Raw genomic sequence first — 25,356 nt, forward strand, 5'->3', positions numbered from 1 at the left:
AAGCTTGTTGTGAACTGGGAATGTGTCTGCCAACTCTTGTATTGTACTCTTTCAAGTGCTTGGTACTATGCTCTTCACATAGTAAGCACGTAATAAATATCACTGATTGACTCTCCTGTTTCCATTCCCTTACTCATGTTCTTTCAGTCTGGAATGCCTTCCCTCCTCAAATTCATTATCTCCCCACAGTTCTTATTAAGCCCTGCTAAAACTCCATCTCTTCGAACAAACCTTGCCTTATTAGCTTCCTGTTAGACTCCAAAATTTTTTTTGCTCATTTAGATTGAATTTTGGGCCACTCTGCTGAATAATCATTAACCAAGACCAAAACTCTACATCCAGTATTTAAAATCATCAAGGGAAGGTATGGAATTAGGAACTCCACGTAGGATTCAATTAAGAGATCTGACTAAATCCCAGCTGTAATGATTGAATCAAACTCCCAACCCAGGAAAGATTAAAATCAAAATTTAAGTAGCAGCACAGACAGAAAGATCACAACTCAGAATTCAGCAGAAGAGATTTGCGGGTAACTATTTACGACTCCTGAAAGTTTAAGATTAACAGCCTACCCAGAGGTCTGTCCAATTACCAGGTGATGTGGTTATACCAGCCCAGCTACATGGGGAATGCTGAGAAACAATGTCTAGACTCAAATCACACCCAAATTATGCTCATGAGCACGTTTACCCAAACTTGCCTAGCCTTTCATCCCAGAAGACGTTTAAAAAGAGAGAAGTATTTTACCATAAGCAGATTGTTCTGTCTGGATCTCGGGAGCAGGAATCAGGGCTGGTATAACATTCTCCACTCCACCAAAAACTGAAAAACCAGCTCAGTAATCCCCAATTAGAGCTCAGCCTCCAGAGGTGTGGAGCTTTTCATCCTACTGGGCAAAATCCAGGCCTCTTCCAAAATATTCCAAATGACTTTTGACTGCTGGGGTTAACCAACACCTCCAGAATCAACTTCTGAACCAACTTGCGACTTGGCTAATAATTCCCAGGGCCCCCAGCTGTACAAACACACTAGCCATTTCTAGCAAAAGTATTTATTCATATCCATCTTCAGCACTTGTGTTCATATTTAATTATATATATTCAATTATAAATTTTGATTACTCAGTTGAACTGTAATTAGGTATCTCTCCCCCATTATCCCATTACATATCAGCTCTCTGTGGGCAGTGAACATTTCTCTTTGGTTTGTACTTTCCCAAGAGCTTATACCATTGCATCCTGTGGACACTCAGTGAATGCTATTACTACTAATGTATCACCATGACAAAGTAGGAAAGTTTTTCTGGTTTATAATGTATTTTGGAGTGCAGTTTCAGTCAAAATGAGGTTCATACAGTGAATTTAATTTTGTTTCCTGACCTTGTTTTATTCAGTAATAGGTTGCCATACACTGCAAAACTGTTTTCACAATCTTTATCATTCATCCACCCTTTCAGAAGTGTCAAAGAGCAAATAAGGTCAGAGTATGTAGTGATGAACGGATTTCAGATAATACCACCAAAAGTTAAATGTCCTTCTATCCCTTTCCTTCTATTTCTGGGAATTTGTAATCTATTCTTTAGAATCTGCAAAGATTCTTCTCTGGCCCATTTAGCTGCAATATAAACACCATCTTCAGCTCAAGAATTTGTAATATTGTTTACTTTGCTTGACTTGCTCCAACTGGTTATAAACTATTCATTCAGATTTGATTCTTTTCTACTTTAGACATTGGAATTAACAACCAAAGCCCAGGAACATGACCTTCTCCCTGTTTTGTTGTAACAGTTGCCTGCCTACCTACCACATTCATTCATTCATTCAATCAATCGTATTTATTGAGCGCATACTGTGTGCAGAGCACTGTACTAAGCTCTTGGGAAGTACAAGTTGGCAACATATAGAGACGGTTCTTACCCAACAACGGGCTCACAGTCTAGAAGGGGGAGACAGACAACAAAACAAAACATGTGTACAGGTGTCAAGTCATCAGAATAAATAGAAGTAAAGCTAGATCCACATCATTAACAAAATAAATAGAATAGTAAATATGTACAAGTAAAATAGAGTAATAAATCTGTACAAACATATATACAAGTGCTGTGGGGAGGGGAAGGAGGTAGGGCTGGGGGGATGGGGAGGAGGAGAGGACATACCAATACCTCTGGTAATTTCCAAACTTTCATGAGATTGAAAACCTCTCCACATTGTTTTTCAGGTCGCAGGTCAACTCTAGTGGCATCTAGGCTGTAAACCCGGTGTGGGCAGGGAATGTTTCTCTTTATTGTTGAATTGTACTTTCCAAGAGCTTAGTACAGTACTCCGCACACAGTAAGCACTCAATAAATACGACTGAATGAATGAATGAATCTAGAATACAGAAAATATTCAAACAAATTTATTCAAGGAACCTTTTTGCAAACAAACCTCATGTTACCTTGGGTATTTTTAGGACACTTTAAATGTCACAGATACACCAACAGATAGGTTATGTTTTTTTCTGTGTATATATTCTTGGTAGAAACTATTTTATTAGCAACCTAATGTTCTTCATTCTAAATATCACCAAGTTCTTATAACATATTGTCCCAAAAAGATGTTGGGGATTTTTTTTTTAACCTTAAGGGACATTTCACTGTCGTGAGGAGAAGGGAATAGGAGGAAGGAGAGGTAGCAACGCGTTGGGGAAAAGGAAGGAAAATGGAGACAGGGAGGGTGGAGGAATGAGAAGTGGGGCAAGAGTGGCATATTGGACTAAGGATGGACCCAGAAAAAAATGAGATGGTAAAAGATAAGGAGGAGTTTTAGGAAAAAGAAAGTGGAACTGAATAAAAAACTATTAGAAGAAAACTGAGAAGCAGTGTGGCTTAGTGGAAAGAGCTCGGGTTTGGGAGTCAGGGGACGTGGGTTATAATCCCGGCTCCGCCTCATCAACTGCGTGACTGTGGGCAAGTCACTTAACTTCTCTGTGCCTCAGTTACCTCATCTGTAAAATGAGGATGAAGACTGTGAACCCCACGTGGGACAACCTGATGACCTTGTATCTGCCCCAGCGGTTAGAACAGTGCTTGGCACATAGCAAGTGTTTAACAAATACCATCATCATTATTATTATTCCCTGTGCCTCGGTTCCTTCATCTGTAAAATGGGGATGACGTCTGTGAGCCCCACGTGGGACAACCTGATAACCTTGTATCTACCCCAGCAGTTAGAGCAGTGCTCGGCACATAGCAAGCGCTTAACAAATACCATCATTATTATTATTCTCCGTGCCTCGGTTCCCTCGTCTGTAAAATGGCGCTGAAGTCTGTGAGCATGGGACAACCTGATGACCTTGTATCTACCCCAGCGCTTAGAACAGTGCCTGACACATAGTAAGCTCATAAATGGCTTAGTGGCAAGAGCCCAGGCTCAGGAGTCAGAGGTCGTGAGGTCCAATCCCCACTCCGCCACTTATCAGCTGTGTGATTTAGGGCAAGTCACTTCACTTCTCTGTGCTTCGGTTACCTCATCTGTAAAATGGGGATTAATGAAGTCTGAGCCCCGCCTGGGGCAACCTGATTACTTATATCTACCCCAATCAATCAATCAATCAATCAGTTGTATTTATTGAGTGCTTACTGTGTGCAGAGCACTGTACTAAGCGCTTGGGAAGTACAAGCTGGCAACATATAGAGACAGTCCCTACCCAACAGCGGGCTCACAGTCTAGAAGGGGGAGACAGAGAACAAAACCAAACATACTAACAAAATAAAATCAACAGAATAAATAGGTACAAGTAAAATAAATAAATAGAGTAATAAATATGTACAAACATATATACAGATATACAGTCGAATCCCGACTCTGCCACATGTCTGCTGTGTGACCTTGGGCATGTCACTTAACTTCTCCGAGCCTCAGTTACCTCATCTGTAAAGTGGGGATTAAGACTGTGAACCCCACATGGGACAACCTGATCACTTTGTATCCCCCCCCCAGCGCTTAGAACAGTGCTTTGCACATAGTAAGCACTTAACAAATGCCAACATTATTATATACAGGTGCTGTGGGGAAGGGAAGGAGGTGAGATGCGGGGGATGGAGAGGGGGGCGAGGGGGACCAGCGTTTAGAATGTTGCTTAGCGCATATTAAATGCTTAACACATTATTATTATTATTATAATCAAACACAATCATCATCAACCGAAGGCCTAAAGGATGCTGTGGAGGGAGGCCTCCTCATACAGCTGGGTTCCCCGCCCCGTACGTCACTTCCAGTCCGGGAGCAAAATGGCGGCCGACCGGGCCTGGGCGAGCAGCTGGGGAGTGCGACGGTTGGGGGCCGGAGCAGGTAAGCGGCCTCCCTGCGGGCCTCTACCGCTGTTTATTTGTGCAGATTTATTACCCTATTCCTTTTATTAATGATTAATGATGTGTATTTAGTTACAATTCTGTTTATCCTGATGGTATTGACACCTGTCTACTTTCCATCCCCCCATCTTACCTCCTTCCCTTCCCCACAGCACCTGTATATATGTTTGTACAGATTTATTACTCTATTTATTTATTTATTTTACTCGTACATATCTATTCTATTTATTTTATTTTGTTAGTATGTTTGGTTTTGTTCTCTGTACCTCCCCTTTTAGACTGTGAGCCCACTGTTGGGTAGGGACTGTCTCTATATGTTGCCAACTTGGACTTCCCAAGCGCTTAGTACAGTGCTCTGCACACAGTAAGTGCTCAATAAATACGATTGATTGATTGATTGATTGTTGTCTGTCTCCCCCTTCTAGACTGGGAGCCCGTTGGTGGGCAGGAACCGCTTCCATCTGTTGCCGATTTGTACTTTCCCGAGCGCTTAGGCCAGTGCTCTGCACACAGGAAGCGCTCAGTCACTACGATTGAATGAATGAATCTATAATTCGATTATTTATATTGATGCTATTGTTGCCTGGCTACTTCTGTTTTGTCGTCTGTCTCCCCTTTCTAGACTGTGAGCCCGTTGGTGGGCAGGGACTGTCTCTATTGCCGAACTGTACTTTCCCAAGCGCCTAGTACAGTACTTTGCACACAGTAAGTGCTCAATCAATCCGACTGAATGAATGACTCTATAATTCGATTATTTATATTGATGCTATTGATGCCTGTCTACTTCTGTTTTGTTGTCTGTCTCCCCTTTCTAGACTGTGAGCCTGTTGGTGGGCAGGGACTGTCTGTCTCTGTTGCCGAATTATACTTTCCCAAGCGCCTAGTACAGTACTCTGCACACAGTAAACTCTCAGTCAATCCGACTGAATGAATGAATCTATAATTCGATTATTTATATTGATGCTATTGATGCCCGTCTACTTCTGTTTTGTTGTCTGTCTCCCCTTTCTAGACTGTGAGCCCGTTGGTGGGCAGGGACTGTTTCTCTCTGTTGCCGGATTGTACTTTTCCAAGCTCCTAGTACAGTGCTCTGCACACAGTAAACGCTCAATCAATACGACTGAATGAATGAATCTATAATTCGATTATTTATATTGATGCCATTGATGCCCGTCTACTTCTGTTTTGTTGTCTGTCTCCCCTTTCTAGACTGTGAGCCCGTTGGTGGGCAGGGACTGTCTCTCTCTGTTGCTGAACTGTACTTTCCCAGGCGCCTAGTACAGTACTCTGCACACAGTAAGCGCTCAATAAGTACGATTGAATAAATGAATCTATAATTCGATTATTTATATTGATGGTATTGACACCTGTCTATATGTTTTGTTTTGTTGTCTGTCCTCCCCTTCTAGACTGTGAGCCCATTGTTGGGCAGGGACTGTCTCTGTTGCCGAATTGTACTTCCCAAGCTCTTAGTCCAGTGCTCTTCACACGGTAAGCGCTCAATAAATACGATTGAATGAATGAATCTATAATTCTATTATTTATATTGATGCCTGTCTACCTGTTTTGTTTTGCTGTCTGTCTCCCCGCTTCTAGACTGTGAGCCCATTGTTGGGTAGGGACTGTCTCTATATGTTACCGACTTGTACTTCCCAACCGCTTAGTACAGTGCTCTGCACACAGTAAGCGCTCAATAAGTATGATTGAATGAAATGAATGAATGGAAAGTACAAGCCTGGCTCAGTGGAAGAAGCCCAGGCTTGGGAGTCAGAGGACGTGGTTTCTAATCCTAGCTCCATCACTTGTCTGATGTGTGACTCTGGGCAAGTCACTTAACTTCTCTGTGCCTGTTACCCCATCAGTAAAATGGGGGTTAAGACAGTGAGCCCCACGTGTGACAACCTAATTACCTTGTACCTCCCGTAGCGCTTAGAACAGTGCTCGGCACATAGTAAGTGCTTAACAGATACCATCGTTGTTGTTATTACAATTCGGCAACAGATAGACGGTCCCTACCCAACAACGGACTCACAGTCTAGAAGGGGGAGAGAGACAGCAAAACAAAACAAGTAGACAGGTGTCAATACCAATAGAATAGATAGAATTATAGACATATAATAATAATAATGATGACATTTGTTAAACACTTACTATGTGCAAGGCACTGTTCTAAGCGCTGGGGAGCCCATTGGTGGGTAGGGACCATCTCTATCTCTTTCCTATTTGTCCTTCCCAAGTGCTTAGTCCAGTGCTCTGCACACAGTAAGCCCTCAAGGAATACAATTGAATGAATGAAAGGTGATCAGTTTGTCCCAGGGGTTTACCGTCTTAATCTCCATTTTACAGATGAGGTAACTGAGGCACAGAGAAGTGAAGTGACTTGCCCAAAGTCACACAGCTGACAAGTGGAGAAGCTGGGATTAGAACCCATGACCTCTGACTCCCAAGCCCGTGCTCTTTCCACTGAGCCACACTGCTTCCCCGATATACCCGATATACCCATCAGTATAGACTTCAATATAGAGAAGCAGCGTGGCTCAGTGGAAAGAGCACGGGCTTTGGAGTCAGAGGTCATGGGTTCAAATCCCAGCTCCGTGGCTCCAGGTTCTTAGTGCTTAGTTAATTTACCCCCATTTTACAGATGAGGTAACTGAGGCACAGAGAAGTTGTGACTTGCTAAAAGTCACACAGTTGACAATTTGCCGAGCTGGGATTAGAACCCATGATCTCTGACTCCCAAGCCTGTGCTCTTTCCACTAAGCCACGCTGCTTCTTCGCTTTGGAAGGGTAGATGGAGAGCCCCAGGCAGGCCAAATGATGATGGTATTTGTTAAGCACTTCCTATGTACCAAGCACTGTTCTCAGTGCTGGGGTGGATACAAGGTAATCAGGTTGTCCCACGTGGGGCTCACAGTCTTCATCCCCATTTTACAGATGAGGGAACTGAGGCACAGAGAAATTAAGTGACTTGCTTAAAGTCACACAGCAGACAAGTGGTGGAGTCGGGACACCCTTTCACTCCCAAGCCCAGACTCTTTCCACTGAGCCATACTGCTTCCCAGCCACGCTCCCAACATTGTCTGGGTCCGCAGCGACCCAGTCTGAACGAGCCCAAAGAAGTCTAGGCACTGGGACCCCCTGGTCCTTAGCATTCGTTCATTCTATCGTATTTAATGAGCGCTTAATAATAATAATCATGGTATTTGTTAAGAGCTTACTATGTGCCAAGCACTGTTTTAAGCTCTGAGGTAAATAGAAGGTAATCAGGTTGTCCCATGTGGGGCTCACAGTCTTAATCCCCATTTTACAGATGAGATAACTGAGGCACAGAGAAGTTAAGTGGCTTGCCCAAGGTCACACAGCAGACAAGTGGTGGAGCCAGGATTAGAACCCATGTCCTCTGACTCCCAAGCCCAGGCTCTTGCCACTAAGCCACACTGCTTCACAATAATAATGTTTCACATGCTTCACATAATACTGTAAAAAAGATTTTAAAATATTCATTCATTCATTGTCGTATTTACTGAGTGCTTTATGTGTTCAGAGAACTGTACTACGCGCTTGCGAAGTCCAGTTAGGCAGCAGAGACAATCCCTGCCCACAACGGGCTCACAGTCTAGAAGGCGGGCGACAGACATCAAAACAAGTAAACAAGCATCAGTAGCATCATTATAAATAAACAGAATTAGAGATATATGCACATCATTAATAAAAATTAATAGAATTATAGTGATAAATGCGTACATATATTCACAAGTGCTGTGGGGCGGGGAGGGAGGATTGAGCAAAGGGAGCGAGTCGGGGCGATGGGTAGGGGGAGCAGAGGAAAAACGGGTGTTTAGTCTGGGATAAATAACGTTTCCTTCGGCACATGAGAATCGGAATCCTAGCCGCCAGCATCGTTTTCTCAGTTAAATCTAGCATAGGTAAGCCTTAGTTGTTAATATAATAATAATAATAATAATAATGGCATTTATTAAGCGCTTACTATGTGCAAAGCACTGTTCTAAGCGCTGAGGAGGTTACAAGGTGATCAGGTTGTCCCACAGGGGGCTCACAGTCTTAATCCCCATTTTTACAGATGAGGTCGCTGAGGCCCAGAGAATAATAATAATAATAATAATGGCATTTATTAAGCATATATTCTCAGCACCTTCCTGGGCTTGTTCAGTTGAGGAATTAATGGAAAAGCCCGAGCTTTGCTTCCCTCTGGCTCTCTGTCCTGTGATGTTCATTCAGTCAATCGTATTTATTGAGCACTTACAGTATGCAGAACACTGTACTAAGCACTCTCTTCTAGGTTCTGGGCTACAGAGCTGGTGTCACTGTACAGTTATGCAGTGGTATGTATTGGGTGCATTGCTGTGTGACCTCAGGCAAGCTGCCTCACTGCTCTGTGCCTCAGTAACCTCATCTGTAAAGTGGGGATTGAGGCTGTGAGCTCCACATGGGACAAGGGACTGTGTCCAACCCAATTCGCTTGTACTCACCTTAGCACTTACTATAGTGCCTGGTACACAGTAAACACTTAGCAAATACCATTATTATTATTGATAAGTACTTGGGAGGTCACCATAAGATAGAGGTGGTGGACATGATCCCCGCCCACAAGTTTATAGTCTAGAGGAGGAGCTAATGCTCACTGGACTAATGGGCAGTGAAGTACATTGTCGTATTTATTGAGCGCTTACTGTGTGCAGAGCACTGTACTAAGCACTTGGACAGTCCAGTTCAGCAACAGAGACAATCCTACCCATCAACGGGCTCACAGTCTAGAGTTGTGGCTGACACTGTTTGTTATGATTTAGGAAGTCACTCAGAAACAAACATTTCTTGCCACAGAAATTAGTCGACATTCTTTTTGAAGGTGCTTGAAATTCTACTTAGGTTTGATTAAAGGGCGAAGGGGGTCATTTTTTCCCCCATGGCATTGTTTTGAAGGTAAATATTTCTCCTGACCTTCCATTCTTATTAACTTGTATATCTTTCTCACGTTTCTTTGTGTTTCTAGATATCGTGGATCTTTCTAAAATCGTCCTACTTAGTTAATATTTCCTCATGAGTAATTTTGATGGCCATATAAAAAGCAATGAGCTAAAACGAATGGCTTTTTATTATATGGAATATAATTTAATAGTATTGTAGCACCCTTTTAAAGTAAACTAACAAGTATTTGCCCAGTTGGATCTTTCTGTGTAGAATAGACCTTGTGTTAACTAAAGGTCTGCAGAGATTGAAGTTTTAGGTATGAAGATTGGCTCAACCTGGCCTGACTCCATCTCATGCTGCTGGGCCCCCCAGTTATGGGGTGACCGTCAATCGTATTTATTGAGCACTTACTGTGTGCAGAGCACCATACTAAGCACTTGGAAGAGTACATGTAACAGAGTTGGAAGACAGGTTCCTTGCCTACAGGGAGCTTAATATGCGCTCCCCCTTTTTTTTTTTTGCTGAGTCCAACTTGTATCTCTTGTTCCTTCCCTGTTTGCCTCGGAAGGGCCACACTCTGTTGCATTCACACCTACCCCTTCATGCTTCTTCATTGGCTGAAAGTTTCAGACAAATGTAGGACTAAGCTAGTTTTCCTTTTTCTCATCCACAGGTTGATTTTCTCCTTCCTTCTGTTTCTTTTTCTTCTCCCGCCTCTCCACCTTTCATGTTTTTCAGAGCAACCAGGCCGCATTTTTCAAATTTAGAAATTAAAAAGTCTTATACATTTCTGTGGGCTGGAGAGGAACCTTTTGCTGATGCCAAAAGATCTGAAGGTCATGAGGTGATATCATGGTTTAACGCAGTCTTCTTCTCCCACTCCCCCAAGACTTATTGTAAAAGGATGAAGCGTTAGCTGCCTTCTCTCACCCTAATGCTGCTTTTGCACCACTCTACCTCCTCTATCCCTTTCTTTCCCTTCCTTCGAATCATCATGAGTAGCCACATGGCATAGTGGCTAGAACGTGGGCCTGGGAGTTCAGAAGGTAGTGGGTTCTAATCCCGACTCCGCCACTTGTCTGCTCTGTGACCTTGGGCAAGTCACTTCACTTCTCTGAGCCTCAGTTACCTCATCTGTAAAATGGGTATTGAGACTGTCAGCTCCATGTGGGACAGGGACTGTGTCCAACCCAATTTACTTGTATCTACCCCAGTGCTTAGTACAGTGCCTGGCACATAGTAAGCGCTTAACAAATACTGTAATTATTATCTGTCTCTACCACCCACTCCAGATTCTAGTAGCAATCATCTACTGCCCCCTCCATGTCCAGCCCAGGCCCTACCTCCAACTTTTTGAACCAGTTTGGTGAGCTTGCCCGCTCACCAACTTGGCGCGATCTCATCATCTCTAGCCACTGCACAGTCTCTACCCTCACCAACTCTGAAATCCCTCTATCTGACTACAAACTCACCTGCCGTCTTATTATTATCATTATTATTATCCTGGCTCCGCCAATTGTCAGCTGTGTGTCTTTGGGCAAGTCACTTAACTTTTCTGTGCCTCAGTTACCTCATCTGTAAAATGGGGGTTAAGACTGTGAGCCCTCTGTGGGACAACCTGATCACCTTGTAACCTCCCCAGTGCTTAGAACAGTGCTTTGCACATAGTAAGTGCTTAATAAATGCCATCATTATTATTATTATTATTATCCTGTTAAGTGCTTACTATGTGCCAAGCACTGTTCTAAGCACTGGGGTAGATTCAAGATAATCAGGTTGGACACAGTCCCTCTCCCACATGGAGTTCACAGTCTTAATCCCCATTTTACAGATGAAGGAACTGAGGCACAGAGAGGAGAAGCAGCGTGGCTCAGTGGAAAGAGCACAGGCTTGGGAGTCAGAGGTCATGGGTTCTAATTCTGGCTCCGCCACATGTCTGCTGTGTGACCTTGGGCAAGTCACTTCACTTCTCTGGGCCTCAGTTCCCTCATCTGTAAAATGGGGATTAAGACTGAGCCCCCTGTGGGACAACCTGATCACCTTGTAACCTCCCCAGCGCTTGAACAGTGCTTTGCACATAGTAAGCGCTTAATAAATGCCATTATTATTATTATTATTATTAATCGACTTGCCCAAGGTCACACAGCAAAGTGGCGGAACTGGGATTGAACCCATGTCCTTTGGCTCCTAAGCCTGTGCCCTTGCCACTAGGCCATGCTGCCTTCTCTCCCACTCACCTCCACCCCACAAATCTGTCTTGTTCCCCCGCAGAGACTGCCGTTGTTTTGACCCCATCCAATTTTTTCAACTCATCATGCCCCATTTAGCCTCCATACCCAAGCTACCTTCCCTTGATGATCAAATTGTTGCTATCAACACCACCATCTCTACTGAACTCAACTCACTTACTCCCCATCCCTTTGTCAATCTCGTACCACTAACACACAGTCCAGTCCTTCACTCTGTGCGTTAGCTGCAGAACGCTGCTGGTGGAAATATATGTACCAGGCCGACCTCATTCACTTCAAGTTTATCCTTACGTGCTTTAGCCTCTGCCCTCTCCTCTGCCCGGCAAAATTAGATCTCTATTCTTGTTGACATCCACGCCCATAGATCGCACCAGTTGTTCCAGGTGTCTAACTCCCTCCTCAGACCTCCTCTCCCTCCCACCTCCCCCATCTCTTGCCCCTAATGACCTGGCTTCTGACTTTATTAAGAAAATCAAAGCTGCCAGGCATGATCTCCCTAAAATATTGCCTGTCCCTACTTCAACTCTCCCATTTTCCCGGAAGTATCTCAGAAGGAGATCTCCTGTCTTCTTTCAAGATCCACACTCTCCACCTGCACATCCAACCCTGTCCCTTTACACCTGATCAAAACACTTGCCCCTGCCCTTCTTCTCTCCTTGACCACCATCTTCAACTGTTCACTCTCCAGTGGCTTCTTGCCCACTGCTTTCAAGAATGCCCATGTCTCCCCATGCTAAAAAAAAACCTCCCTTAACTCCAAAGCTCCCTTCTGTTATCACACCATCTCCCTCATACCATTCTTCTCCAGACTTCTTAAACGACATGTCTACACCTGCTGTCCTCCAATTCTCTTCTTGACCCCCTTCAATCTGGCTTCTGTCCCCTTCACTCCACAGAAACTGCTCTCACAAACGATCTCCGTTTTGCCCAATTCAACAGCCTGTACTCCATCTTAATCTTCTTGACGTTTGAGCTGCTTTTGACACTGTCAACACCCTCTTCTTCTGGAAACATTATCTAATCTTGCCTTCCCTGTCACTGTTTTCTCTTTGTTCTCCTCCTGTCTCTCTCTGTCTCTTTCATGGGCTCCTTCTCTGCCTCCCACACCTAACTGTGGGTGTCCAGCAAGTATCAGTCCTGGTTCCCTTCTATTCTACATCTACACCCACTCCCCTGGAGAACTCATTCGCTCCGACGGCTTCAACTACCACCTCTGTGCAGATGAAACCCAAATTTACATCTCCAGCCGTGATCTCTCTCCATCTCTGCAACCTCTGCAGTCCTCCTGCCTTCAAGACATCTCTACTTGGATGTCCTGCCATCACCTCAAACTTAACATGTCAAAAACAGAACTCCTTATCTTTCCACCCATCCTGTCCTTCTCTTGACTTTCCCATCACTGTAGACACCACCACCATCCCTCCTGTTGCCATGCTGTAACCTTGGCATTATTCTTGACTCCTGTCTCTCATTCAACCCACATATTCAATATTTTTACCAAATCCTGTCGGTTCAATCTCCACAACATTGCTAAAATCCTTTCCTCTCCATCCAAACTGCTACCACATGAATCCAAGCACTTATCCTATCTCGCCTCGATTACTGTATCAGCCTCCTTGCTGGACTCTCTGCTGCCTGTCTCTTCCCCACTCCAGTTCGTACTTCACTCTGCAGCCTGGTTCATTTTTCTACATAAACGTTCAGTCCCTGTTTCTCCACTCCTCAAGAATCTCCAGTGGTTGCTCATCCACCTGCAGATCAAACAGAAACTCCTTACTATCAGCTTTAAAGCACTCAATCACTTTGCCTCCTCCTACCTTACTTCGCTGCTTTCCTACTACTACCCAGCCCACACACTTTACTCCTCTCACGCCAACCTGCTCACTGTACCTTGATCTCATCTATCTCACTGCCGCCCTCTTGTCCACATCCTGCCTCTGGCCTGGAATGCCCTCCCTCTTTATATTAATGATAATAATTGTGGTATTTGTTAAGCGCTTACTGTGTGCCAGGCACTGTACTAAGTGCTGGGGCGGATACAAGCTAATCGAGTTGGACACAGTCCCTGTCCCACAGAGGGCTCCCAGCCTTCATCCCCATTTTACAGATGAGGTAACTGAGGCACAGAGAAGTTAAGTGACTTACCCAAGCCCACGCAGCAGACAAGTGGTGGAGTGGGGTTTAGAGTCTGTGACCTTTTGACTCCCAAGGCCCATGCTCTACACTACGCCATGCTGCTCCTCTTTATATCTGACAGATGATTTCTCCCCTGTCCCCCGCTCTTCAGAGCCTTACTGAAGGTACATCTCCTCCAAGAGGCCTTCCCTGATTAAGCCCTCATTTCCTTTTCTTCCCCTCCCTTCTGCTTTGCCCTGACTTGATCCCTTTCTTCATCCCCCCTTCCCAGCCCGGCAGCACTTATGAACATAGCTCTAATTTTATTTATTTATATTAATGTCCATCTCCCCCTCTAGACTGTACACTTGATGTGGGCAGGGAATGTGCCTGCTATATTGCAGTCTCCTAAGCACAGTGCCCTGCGCACAGTAAGCACTCAATAAATACAATTGATTCATAAACATGAACTTGAGACAGGTGATGCTTGAGAACTTTTCCACATCTAGAATTGAATACTTAGGAAAAATTCCTTAAATCAGGCATGTTGTTCATCCTTTGGTATTTATATTTCGATCCACTTTGGGGCTTTGAGGCTTTTTGTAGGTTATAATTAAATTTGGGTTTCTCAGAACATACATCCTTAAATGACGGAAGTAGAAACTGAAATTGTACTTCCTGAAGTCGAGCTAAAGGTATGATACTTTGGTTTTAAGAAATTCTCCAATACTCTAATATTTCACTTTATTGCACTTAAGGGCAAAAGACATGTTAAACCTGATCATTCCTTTCTTCCTGTGAGTCTAACTGTTTTTATTGCTTGGATGTAATTTAAATTTGGCTTATTGAAACCTTGGGAAAAATAAGTATCTTCTCTGAGATGTGTGGTTTCATTAGAAGACTTGAAGAGCCATAATGATTGACTTCCTTGTTTCTAGGGGTTTCATGTTTTGAATAGAAGGTGCTGCAGTCAGTCCAGAACTATTTAGAGGATTACTTCTCTCACTCCTTTACCCATATTCTGTTAAACCCTTTCTTAGAATCTTGAAAAATTTCTTGTTCTGACATAGTTGATTACATATGAGTATAGCAGATCTTATTTTGATTAATTATATCCTTTCCTTAGGCTATAAATGAAAGCATTTTTGGTTGGCTTGGATCTGAAAAAGTAGGTTTGTTTTTTGACTACTGTTGTGCGCTGACATTTTTATATTATCTAATTGCCTTTGAGCCAACTTTCATCATTTTCCTTTGATATGCCTGATTTAACTGAAAAATATAGTCTACATGTGCATTTGGATATACTCTGGCAATTTATAAGTGGTTTGCTTTTGGAAATGGAATTTTCTGACAAGAAATACAGATGAGCTTCAATTTTGAGGCATCAGGGACTAAATACCTGCACCAAAATATTAGTGAAAGTAATTTGGTTAGGACCACTTGCACTCTCTTATCCCTACTAGTTATGTTCCCACTAGGGTATTGAGTGCTAAGAGCCAGGGTCAGGGATCCAGCACATTGTGATGTGCACACAAATTTTTTTTTTTTTCATATAGGACTCATTTAAAGCTTTAGTGACCACAGTGTTGTGCTGATGTGCCATAATCCAGCAGGCAGTCACCTTGGTAGCTGCCCCAATCTTTGCCACCGGGGCCAGATCTAGGAAGTTTTTTCTAGTGTCACATGCAGTGGTTCGAGAAAGTGGTGGCAGTGGGAAACTGGGAAATGCCGCAGAGGCTCCAGGGAGGTGGAAGATGGCGGTGGTGGCGGAAGGCAGTGGCAGGAGATGGGAAGCGGAGGTAGGAGGAGCCCGGAGGAACTCCATGGTGGAAGCAAACATGGTAGTGCTTGGGCAGGACTTTCTTGTAGTGGTAACAGATTGGTGGAGGGGCTGGGTGGGTTGCTTCTGAATCCCCATGAGCCCCTGTGATAATCCGGTCCTGTTCGACCCCCATGCCACTCAGCTCTTTTTCAGGATTCCGGCTCTGCCTGTCCACTTTGTGGAATCTTCTGTTGGTTCCTTGGTCAGAAATCTTCACCACCGATGGCATAGTTCCATTAGGCATACTTACTTGCAGAGCCTAGGTTAGAACTCAGGTCTTTTAGTGCTCTTCCCACTGGATCAACATCAGGGCTTCAAAGTATCCAGGTTAAAAGCTACAGCTAGAGTTTTGCATGAGTCTTCCCCACTAGGTTATAAATTCCTTAAGGTCAGGGATAATGTCTACCAGGTCTTTTGGAATCTCCCAAGTGCACTCAGTAGAGCACTGTACACATAATAAAAGCTTAATAAGTACCATTGATTAATTGTTGGGCCTAAACTTATCTGACCCAGTAAATGAAGGGGCCTGTATCCACCCAACATTTAATTTTCTTTTGGCATCATCTATTCTGGCTTCCAGGAGTTGAAGGGAAACTTCCAAGATTATTCTCCATCTGCACCCACTTCCTTGCAAGCTCATTCACTCCCATGGCTTCAACTACCACTTCTGTATGGATAATTCCCACTGTACCTCTCCAGCCTTGATCTCTCCCTTTTCTGCAATCTTGCATTTCCTTCCTTCAGGGCATTTCTACTTGGATGTCCCATTTCACCTCAAACTTACCTTGTCCAAAACAGAACTTCTTACCTTCCCACCCAAATCTCCCCATCGCAGGAGGCGGCACCACCATCCTCCCTGTCTCACAAATCCATAACCGTGGCATTTTCCTCCACTTATCTCTCTTTCAACTCACATATTCAGTGTATCCAAATCCTGTCAGTTCAGCCTCCGCAACACCGCAAAAATCCACCTTTCCTCCAAACTGCTGCCATGTTAACCCAAACACTTATTCTTTCCCACCTTAATTATTGCATTATCCTTCTTGCTGACCTCCCTGCCTCCTGTCTCTCCACATTCCAGCCCACACTTTACTCTGCTGTCCAGATCATTTTTCTACAAAACTGTTCCCTGTGTCTTCCCACTCCTCAAGAACCTCCAGGGGTTGCCCATCCACCTCCGCATCAAACAGAAATTCCTTACCATTGGCTTTAAAGTACTCAATCATATTGTGCCCTCCCACCTTACCACATAAGTACAACCCAGTTCATACACTTTGCTCCTCTAATGCCAACCTACTCACTTTACCTCTATCTCATCTATCTCACCACTGACCTCTCACCCATGTCCTGCCTCTGGCCTGAAATGCCCACCTTCATATCCTACTGACGCATCACTATCCCCACTTTCAAAGCCTTTTTAAAAGCATATCTCTTGCATTAGAGAAGCAGCATGGCTCAGTGGAAAGAGCCTGGGCTTTGGAGTCAGACGTCATGGGTTCAAATCCCGGCTTCGCCAATTGTCAGCTGTGTGACTTTGAGCAAGTCACTTAACTTCACTGTGCCTCAGTTCCCTCATCTGTAAAATAGGGATTAAGACTGTGAGCCCCACGAGAGACAACCTGATCACCTTGTATTCCCCCTAGCGCTTAGAACAGTGCTTTGCACATAGTAAGCGCTCAACAAATACTATTATTATTATTATTATTATTATTATTATCTCCAAGAGCATATCTCCCTGGCTAAACCCTCACTTCCTCATCTCTCACTGCCTTTGCACTTGGATTTGTACCCTTTATTCACCCCTACCTCAGCCTCATATGTACTTAGGTACATATCTGTAATTTATTTATATTAAAGTTTGTATCCCCCTCTAGACTGTAAGTTTGTGGTCAGGGAACATATCTATCAAATCTGTTATACTCTACCAAGTGCTTAGTACAGTGCTCTACACACAGTAAACATTCAGTAAATATGATTGATTGACAGAGCAGTGCAATGGAAATGTAAAACATGCATATTACCTTGTTTTGTTTGAGGACTGCTGGGAGTTGGAGACCACACAGCGGCCAAACCATTTGGCATATTTTTAAATGGTATTTTCTAAGTGCTTAATGTGTGCCAAGCACTGTTCTAAGCACTGGGGTAGATACAAGGTAAGGAGGTTGGACACAGTCCATGTCCCACAAAGGGCCCACAGTTTTAATTCCCATTTTACAGATGAGGGAACTGAGGGACAGAGGAAGGGAAATGACCTGTCCAAGGTCACACAGCAGACAAGTGGTAGAGTTGGGATTAGAACTCAGGTCCTTCTGACTGCCAAACCCGAGCTTTAAACACCAGGCATTGCTGCTTCTCATATGTGAGGGAACCGCTGCATTGCCTAGACTGTAAAGTCCTTAGAGTGGGACTTATTAACTCTCTTCTACTCTCCCAAGCACTTAATACAATGCTGTGCATCAATAATGATGTCCTGGTAGTAACATGAAGTCCTGGTAATAGCCTCAGGTCATTTGTAATAAAAGGGATGTGATCTACTTTGTCTTGACATGTGCCCAAGCTGAACTTGATTTGCTTGCTTGCTTGTTTTTTTTAATAGTATTTGTTAAGCATATATTATGTGCCAGGCACTGTACTAAGCACTGGGGTAGATAAAAGCTAATCTGGTTGGACACAGTCTCTGCCCCACATGGGGCTCAATCTTAAACCCCATTTTACATATGAGGTAACTGAGGCACAGAGCAGTTAGGTGACTTGCCCAAGGTCACACAGCAGCCAAGTGGTGGAGCTGGGATTAGAAACCAGGTCCTTCTGACTTTAGGCCCATGCTCTATCCATTTGGCTCTGCTACTTCTGTTTGCTGCCTATAGTCCAACCTAATCTTTGCAGGACTTTACTCCAGGTTTTGGCTATGAATTTTAACCAAAATATTTCTGTTGTTTAAAATATACCGATTTTCATCTTATGTTCAAACCATTCCTTTTCTGTTACTATGGCAGTTGTAATAATCACCACTCCCCCAAAGTTTGTGCAATAAAATGTAGAATTTAAGATGTGATGGTTGAGTATTTCAAGTTTTATTGTAATAATTCCTGGACAGTTTCTTTCTAATCCCGTCAACCCTCATATTTACAGCTAACAATCCCTCTCCCCTTCCAAATTGCATCTTTTGAAATTATTTCCCCATTTCCCCGTGGCACCAGTGTGATTCCCTCCCTGAACACACTCCCAAATCCCTGGAGAGAGTGGTAAAGGAGGCTAAATCTCTTAAATTAAAATCAGAGTTTTGTAGGGCCAAAATGGCCCCTGACAACATTTCTACGGTTATACTTTCTTGAATTTTCATGCCTGAATCCATTTCTTAAAATTTGAACGTGAGGTCATATTTATGACACTTTTAGGTTTTTTTTTCTCTAAATGAAAAAGTAATATGCTCCCATTAGAAAAACTGTATATTGTAGGAAATGGATTAATTTAATAACATTTGAATTTAGGCTGTGGGTGGTGAGTTTCTAAATTCTAAGTGATAACACTAGTATTATGGAGGTTCACGTTCTAGGTGGTGGTCAGTGATTCAACACTTCAGCTCCCACTGAGCTTAATTTAAATTATAGTGAAGTCCTCATGAACCTCTTTGAAAATGTATCCCTCAATAGAATATATTAGAAGTTGACATATGCATTAAAATTATTTGTTTTTATTGGTTCTTCAGATAGATACAAGGAAAATCATTTTGACATAAAGGATTTGGGAATTGAATTACTAAGGAAAATTGTGTAATTTTCACCAGAGAGCTTTAAGAACGAGAGAGACATTGCATAGAAACAAATAATCTCATCCTGGGAAAATAAAAATAGGAATTATTTAACGATGTCTTTTTTTAAAAAAATGGAAGGTAGTATATAGAGCTTCTATTAATAGGTCTTACTTTTATGGATCAAGTACAAAGACTGGCAGAATTATCTGGAGAAAATCATGTATATTTGATGTTTTTATAATATGGATATAACTGGAGTGAATGCTAATGAGAACAAGTTGTAGTTCCCAATGAAAATGAAACATCTCAAGTACAGTTTCTGAAAATAGAAGTGTATACAGTCTAGAAAAAGATCATCAGAGCATAGTCCAAAAATGCCTTTTTCTCTGTGTAATTTATTTTGCTTCCAATCTTCTTCCATATGTGATGTCTTATTAATGTATTCAAATTAAAATTATATTAAAAACTTAAAAAAATGGTCTTCGTTGTCACTTCTTTTTCCATATAGGGTGTTTTCTCTATTACAAAATGCCCCTATATTTTCTGTAAGATGAACATGTGTGTCATCTGAGTGTGATTTATTTCTAAGGAGAATTCCATGTCCTGTCATTTCCCATGAAGTATGAATGAAGGTCAAGGTACGCAGTAAATCTTTCATTTATCGTAAAACCAGTTTACAAGATTTCCCTAAATATATACAGTGGGGGTTTTGTTTGTTTTGAGGAATTGCATGTATCTACAGAGTTTCCCCACTGAGTATTTTTAATTTTTTAGTACACTAGAAAATGCAGTTAACAGCTTAGACTGAATATGGGTATATTTTGTAGTTATTTTTAAACTGGTGAAAAGAATCAACATTTTATGAATGCTTGTTATAACTTTAAAAAAAATGGTTTTAACAGGTTACCATGGTGCAGGCACTGTGCTGAATGCTGGGGTAGATACAAGGTAATCAGGATGTACACAGTCACGGTCTCACATGGGGCTCACAGTCTCAATCCCCATTTTACAGATGAGGTAACTGAGGCACAGAGAAGTGAAGTGACTTGCCCAAGGTCACACAGCTGACACGCGGCAGAGCCAGAATTAGAACCCGGGTGCTCTCCCAGGCCCATACTCTTCCCACTAGGCCGTGCTGCTTCTACTAAAAAGTTGCATCTAATTTAACACATTTGAAGCAAAATGGGCCAAAATGTAATTGACTTTCTCAAAATTATAACAATTCCACGATTTGAAAAGTAGTGTGACCTAGGTAAAAGCCTGGGTTCTAATCCCAGCTCTGCCACCTGTCTGCTTTGTGACCTTGGATAAATCATAAGTGCTTAGTACAGTGCTCTGCACACACTAAACATTTTAATAAATATGATTGAATGAACTTTTCTGGGCTCCAGTTACTTTATCTATGAAATGGGGGTTAAGACTGTGAACTCTGTGGGACAGGACCTGGGTCCGACTGGATTATCTTTTGTCTGTCGCAGCGCTTAGAAAAGCATCTAGCATATAGAAAGTGCTTAACAAATATCATTTTAAAAAAATTTAGGTGGTGATATATCACCTTAGGAAATAGTTGGAAATCACTGGATCAGTAGAGAGCATATTAAGCTGTGAATACAGAGACGGGAGTGCTAGAGCTGGCTTCCCTGCTGACCAGTTGTCATTCTGAGGAAATCATTCCATCTCTCTGATTTTCAGGGTTCTTCCCTATAAGATGGGATAATAGCATCCATGCCCTCTTCCTCAAAGAGCGTTTGTTGTGAGCAAAGTAAAATAATAGAAAAAACCTACAGACAGAATTTTGAGTTCACTGGTTGAAAGGTGCTTGTATCTAGAGGTGTTTTTCAATTGATTAGCAAACATTTTTATTGTAAAAATGCCAAGATAGGAGCTCTCTGTTGTTTTTGGAAATAAAGGCTTAAATGAGTTAGTAACGTATTTAGGACCATTGCTAAACAGCACGTAGCACAGTGCTTTGCCTATGGCAAGCTCTTAATACCACTTCTGCTAGTAAAATGCATATAAAAGCTAATGAATCAGTACTACAACTTTTTTTATAGGATGAACCAATAATTTTTCATCCCCTTTATCTGTGTTATTTTTTTATAATATTTATTAACCACTTACTAGGTGTCAAGCACTGTTCCAAGCACTGGGTAGATACAGATTAATCAGATTGGACACAGTCCCTTGGGGCTCACAGTCTAAATAGGAGGGAATAAGATTTAATCCTCATTTTAGAATTGAGGAAACTGAGGCACAGAGCAGTTAAGTGACTTGCCCAAGGTCACACAACAAGTAATGGGAAGATCTGGGATTAGAACCCAGGTCTATCCTCTTTCCACAAGGATATGCTGCCTCTCCTGCTTCTCAGCACGTAATCCCAGCCTTAAAATGAGAACTGCAGTTTGCCATTCATGTACCTCCAATTAGACTGAATCTGAATTCCTGTTTGCAGTTAGTGAACAAGAGACTATTACATGTAACATGTAAATAATACGATCAAACAATTAAAGCACTCTACCACCTTACCTCCTCCTACCTCACCTCGCTACTTTACCTGAAAACTGTGAGCCCCACGTGGGACAACCTGATCACCTTGTATCCCCCCAGTGCTTAGAACAGTGCTTTGCACATAGCGCTTAACAAATACCAACATCATTATTATTATTATTATTCTACAACCCAGCCTGCACACTTTGCTCCTCTAATGCTAACCTTGTCTCTTTGCCTCCATCTCGCCTATCTCGCCACCAACCCTTAGCCCACGTCTTGCCTCTGGTCTGGAATGCCTTCCCTCCTCAAATCTGAAAGACAATTACTCTCTCCCCCCCCCCCCTTCAAAACCTCCAAGAGGCCTTCCCAGACTAAGTCCCTCTTTTCCTCTTCTCCCACTCTCTTCTGTATCACCCTGACTTGCTCCCTTGGTTTTTCTCCTATCCCTGTTCCACAGCACGTAATGTACATATCTGCCATTTGTTTATTTGTATTGATGTCTGTTTCCCCCCTCTAGACTATAAGCTCATGGTGGGCAGGAAATATGTCGGTTTATTTTTGTATTGTACTCTCCCAATTGCTTAGTACAGTGCTCTGCACGCAGTAAGCACTCAATAAATACAATTGAATGAACAATCATTTGCTTCATTATTTTCAAGCAAAATCTCATGCCCATTGACTTCAAGATCCTCCACCAGCCGTATCCTTCTTAGTATTAGTAATAGTCTTTATTAGTGCCCATTTTACGCAGTGCTTCTAAGTGCAGGGAAATAAGTACACAATAATAATTGTGCTAGTAGCACTCACTGTGTTCTGAACAGTGCTCTGTTGTGGGGCCAGGATGACACAGTCAGATCAGACAGAGTTCTCATCCCACATGGGGCTCTGATCTGAGGGGAGAAAGCAGGTATTTAATCCGCATTTTGCAGAAGAGGAAGCTGAGGCACAGAAAAGGGGTGATTTACCCAAGGTCATGCAGGCAAATATTGCAGCCAGGAGTTAGAACCCAGGTCTCCTGGCTCTCTGTCCTGAGCTCTTTCCCGTAGTCCACAGTACTTTTGTGAGAATGAGAGGAGAATTAGACATGGTTGCTCTCCCCCAAGGGTCTCACAAAGTAAGAGTAGGCAAGGGAGGTGGCTGGTGGCAGACACATAAAGAAAGATGAAACCAAAGCACAAAACATCAGAATACAGGGGACAAAGATAAACATCTGCTCTCTTCACCTGCTCCTCCAGCTCATGATCTGTGCTCCTCTTTTTGACTCACCCTCTCATCTCTCTCCCTCCAACCCTTTCTTCATGCACCTCGCGTCAAGGAGGACGCCACAGATCTTCCCATTTTCCGCCTGAAGTCCCAATTCCTCAGGAGGCTTTATCTGATTAATTTCCTACCTCCCAGGTTATCTTCCGATCTACTAAGCAGCATGGCTCAGTGGAAAGAGCACGGGCTTTGGAGTCAGAGGTCATGGGTTCAAATCCCAGCTTCACCAATTGTCAGCTGTGTGACTTTGGGCAAGTCACTTAACTTCTCTAAGCCTCAGTTACCTCATCTGTAAACTGGGAATTAAGACTGTGAGCCACATGTGGGACAACCTGATCATGCCATCATTATTATTATTATTATTATTATTATTATTATTTTATTATTACTACCCCAACACTTTGATACGGACATCCTCCAATGACACTCGTGAATATATTTCATTATGTATTCTGACTGAGCACTTATTGATTCACTTTTCCATCTTTCCATTCATTTTGCTCTGCATTTGTAAAGAATTGGGTGACTTTATTCCTAGTTAGATTGTAAGCCCCCTGGGGACTGAGATTGTGCTCCTGTTATACTCTCCTAAATCCCTAGAACAGTGCTCTGCACACAATATAAGCTTTCCCAAAATTAATAATGGTAAGAACAAGCAAGAAGCAATGCACAGTCATAAAAATATTTGTAGTACTTTTTAAATTCACTTACCAACCACTGTTAAACAGTCTATATCCATTTACTATTGGTTTCATCTACCTCAGGGACTAAGATGCCATGTCAGAGTGGGACATTTAATAGGTGTTGCTGCCACTCATAGTGAGAACAGATGTTTCAGGCAGTTTTCATTTAGCTGCGCGAGAAATTTATTTAATTTTAACAAATGCTGTTATTATTAGTAGTAGTAGTATTATCATCACCATCATCATCCTCCTTGCTGCCCTTCCTGCCTCCAGGCTTGCCTCTCTCCAGTATTTCACTTTGCTGCTCAGATCAGTTTTCTTAAACAGCATTCTGTGCCTGATGTCTGATCTTCAAAAACCTCCAAAAGTAACCCATTCCTTTCTGCCTCAAACAAAAATCCCTGACCACCAGCTCTCAGGAACACTAATCTCTTTCCCTACCTACTTATCCTTGCTCTTCTCCCAATATGCCACAGCTCACATGCTCTGTTTCTGTCCAGGTAACCTACTCACTGTGCACTGTGCACTTTCTCATACCCTTCCTTCTGCCCGAATCTCCCTCCCACTTCACATCCAGCATATCACTGCTCTCCATCTTCAGAACCCTCTGTAATCACACTTCCTCTAGAATACCTTCCCTGAGGAATTTCTAATTTCCCTACCTTACTCTTGACTCTTACTTTCTGACTCTTCAGCACTTCTACCCAACCCTAGTACCCGGGTATGCATAGCAGATGCAGTCCCTTTCCTAAAGGGGGCTCACAGTCTGTGGGAGACAAAACAGGTACTGGATCCCCATTTTACAGAAGAGGAAATTGAGGCACAGAGAAGTTAAGTGGCTTACCCAGGGTCACACAGCACACAAGTGTCAGAGCCAAGATTAAAACCCAAACCCCTGACTCCTAGTCCTGGGCTCTTTCCATTAGGTATGCTGCCTCTCTGTTATTCATTCATTCATTCAGCGGTATTTATTGAACGCTGTATGCAAAGCACTATACTAAGTGCTTGGGAGAGTACAATATAACAATAAACACACATTCACTGCCTACAAGGAGCTTACAGTCCAGAGACAGCTTGCAGTCTGTTACAGCTTGTGTAAACTAAGTGTCTTGCACCATATTCAAATGTTAATTTTTTTCTCTAGACTTGCTCATTGTTCCTTGTTCCTTGCTCATTGTGGGCAAGGAACTTTTCTACCAATTTTGTTGTACTAAAGTGCTCAGTACAGTGCTCTGCACACACTAAGTACTCAGTAAATACCATTGATTCTTTTCCATCCTCTTACACAAGGAAGAACACACATATTTTTCATCTAAGGTAGGTGTTCTGAAATTCCGCTTTTGGGTTGCCTTTCTTGAGGCATTAATAAATGTGCAGAGCATGTTTTTAGTCAATTTTCAAGGCCCCGTGTGCAAGAGATGATCTGCAAAGACACTCTTGTTCATGACTGCCATCTCACAGTTGGCAGTGATGTTGGACCGCAAGACAGCGTTGCCATCTCTACTGTTACGCTGTGAGATTGCTCAGGGCCAGACAAAGTTGGAGCCTCATTGCCTTCAAAGAGCTTTATGCATTCAAAATTTCAAAGAGCAAAAAGCTACGTATTGTTTTCACCATCTTCGAGAAAATTGAGCCTTTGAAAGTTTTATTGGCCAGAAATTCAGGGCAGGTTTGTTCTTGGAGAAACTGTTTTTGATGGAAAA

The 25,356-nt window shown here is 42.7% G+C and overlaps 1 protein-coding gene across 4 annotated transcripts in view; it reads left to right on the plus strand.

Annotated features, from left to right (window-relative positions):
* Window positions 1-4,261: 4,261 nt before the first annotated feature.
* Window positions 4,262-25,356, plus strand: part of PRDM2 (PR/SET domain 2) — a 228,131-nt gene continuing 207,036 nt past the window's right edge. For 3 of the 4 annotated variants that reach the window (XM_038747232.1, XM_038747234.1, XM_038747235.1), the window contains exon 1: window positions 4,263-4,331. The gene's annotated coding sequence lies outside the window, so the exon portion shown is untranslated. Of the gene's footprint in view, window positions 4,332-25,356 lie in introns of all 4 variants that reach the window. The other variant, XM_038747237.1, reaches the window with a different exon arrangement.

The sequence above is a fragment of the Tachyglossus aculeatus genome, chromosome 5, assembly GCF_015852505.1.
Source record: "Tachyglossus aculeatus isolate mTacAcu1 chromosome 5, mTacAcu1.pri, whole genome shotgun sequence".
NCBI classification, from domain to species: Eukaryota; Metazoa; Chordata; class Mammalia; order Monotremata; family Tachyglossidae; genus Tachyglossus; species Tachyglossus aculeatus.